The following is a 2,618-nucleotide window of genomic DNA, read 5'->3' on the forward strand; positions in this document are numbered from 1 at the left end:
GTTTTCTCCATTTGAGAGCTGTTGGATCTTGGAGGAGGTACGTAAGCAGGTCAAATTAGTTCAAAGGTATCTGAGGCTGGCAAAATTCATCGCAAATCCATATGAGCGTGGCTTTACAAAGACATTCTTGCAGTCTTGGATGAATATGAGGGAAAACCGACACCAAACTCTGTAAAATTGATCACATTTTTGCAATTTCCTGAGCTGAAAGATGTGAGGGACTGTCAAAAGCAGGATTAGGGAGAAGATCCGCATACATAACCTCGGAGAAGAAAATCACAGATGAATACCTACATTTTATTCCAAGAAGATAACCTACGGGTCAAGTGAGCTACGTGGACAAAGCGTGGAATTCAAAGCTCAAAAAAAATTGCGCTTAATATAATTGTTGATTACTTGCTGTCTCCTCAAAAGTCAATGATAACGTTGAGAGATTCAATAAACTCGGTGATGTCCATGGGTACAATACGATCTTGATCCTATAACTCACAAAGCTGCCAAATATTCGATTTGGAGCACTGCCTTGGGTTTGTTATTCATAGTTGCTGGCACTGGAAAGCAGCAAAGACAAGGCTTAGATTGAATGAAGATACACGTAGCACAGTGGCTCATTTTCTAGATGAAGGACTGCAATCAAAGTTCAGCACATTGTTTTCTTGTTCCAAGCTATTGACTTCTTTCATATCACAGGTTGCTTCTGTTGCATGGCAAACTGTTGCTTCCAGATGTTGCGAGTCCCTGAAGATCTTAAAAGGTGAAGGGCGTGGACCTTGTACATCGCACCTCGGGACCTTGGCTTGCTACTTCGAATTCATCTCTCTTCCCACTTTTCTTTTTCTAATAATTCAATTGCAATTTCCGATACCATCGTGAACATGAATGGCATATTAGTCGGGGTCACCATTGTAGAAAAAGAAAGAAGCACGGACCAACGTTGAGGGAGAGGCTTGCGTGGAAGGATCGTTGAGGAGCTATGTTGAATGAAAACCACCCAAGGCGGATCTCCACCGAACCACCAACGATTTGCATACAACCTGTCTGCAAAATATAGATTTGGTTGTTGGAGAAGGAGGCAACATCCTGGAGGAACTAGCGGAAAAGGAAGAGTCGACTTTGTAAAGCGGCAGAGGAGCCAACAAAATCGTCTTTCCACTCACTGGTCAACGAAATGATTAATTCCTTTAAATTACTCTTCAAATCGCTTAAATGAAATTTTCAGGTTACTTTTTATAAATCACTTTTGTAAAGTGATTTGAAAGTTTTATTAAATTGTTTTGTAAAAGTTTTTAAATGTGGGCATAAAGTTAATAAAAGGATAATGTATGTAGAATATATTTTTTAGGAGTGATAAAGTCACTAGGGTTAATAAGTGATTTATTTATTTATTTATTTTTATTTTTTTGGGGGAGAAATAAGGTATTTTTTAATTAAATGAGTAACTTTTAGGAGAGATAAGGAGTGGAATATGGTTGAGTGATATTTCAACATGTGATAAATTATTTTTTATTTTTGGGAGTAATAAGTGTGAAGTGGGGATTTTTACTTTGGAAATCACATGTGTGATAATGAAGCTTTTGTAATGGAGGGATAAGGTAAATTTATTTTTGTATTTGGAGAGATAAGTGAATATTTTTATTTCTAGAAGGTTGAGTCAGTTTTTTGAAGACATTTTTCTTTCAAAAAGTTCTATAACTTTGATTCCATGAAGATGTTGTGAAGCTGAGCGATTATGTACTCTAAAGTTTAATAAAGATATCATTTTTGTGGTGATTGTCCTAGATCCGCCTGAAAGTGAATAAGGGGATCTTAGGTATACGAAGAGTGTGTTGATGATGGTGCATGCTTCATGTTGTTGCTTTTTTATTTATGTCTAGTTTTTGACACATAAATGATCTCATTTAACACACATAAAGTTCAATGCAAGCAAGCACAACACCTGTAACGAAATAGCTGCAAAGAAGGATAATTAAGCTCAACACATGCATTTGCGTCACTACAACAAATAATCAAAGTTTTCAACATCGTCATTCTTCCTCAACAAACAAATTCACTCAATACAATCAAGTTCATGAATCTGCAAACTCCAGCATTTCAAAGCAAAGTCTACATCACTACAATCAAGTTAATGAATCTGTAAGCTTCAACATTTCAGAGCACAGTCTACATCAACATTATTGAACTTGTAATCAAACTCCAATTACATTGAATTGTAAGGGTGCATTCTTGGTTGAAACCAACACCCAAGTCTTGAATTGAGTCAAATTGAATTCATTGTAGTGAGTCATTGGGTGCATTTTCGACAATGTTCGACACCCTTTCTTTAAGAAGAATCAAGTGAATGCATGAATTTTAACTCTAAAGCAAATAAGCAACAAGTTCACATCTCCTGCAAGCGAATGTGAGTGTTCATTCAAGCAACTTCCGTCAAAATAATACAAAGTTCAAACCTTCAAGCGAGCCAGAGTGAAGTTCATTGCAACAACCATCAAAGCAATCAAACAAGTTCAAATCTAACACCAATCAAGCAAGAGTGGTTATTCCTTCAAATGAGCGTAAATTCATCAAGTAAGGCAAGTGAGCATTCATGCAAACACGATCGTCATCAAGTGAGTATGAAT

This window comes from Pinus tabuliformis, chromosome 7 (genome assembly GCF_031772625.1).
Source record: "Pinus tabuliformis cultivar Carrire ecotype Pingquan chromosome 7, CPIR1, whole genome shotgun sequence".
Lineage (NCBI taxonomy): Eukaryota > Viridiplantae > Streptophyta > Pinopsida > Pinales > Pinaceae > Pinus > Pinus tabuliformis.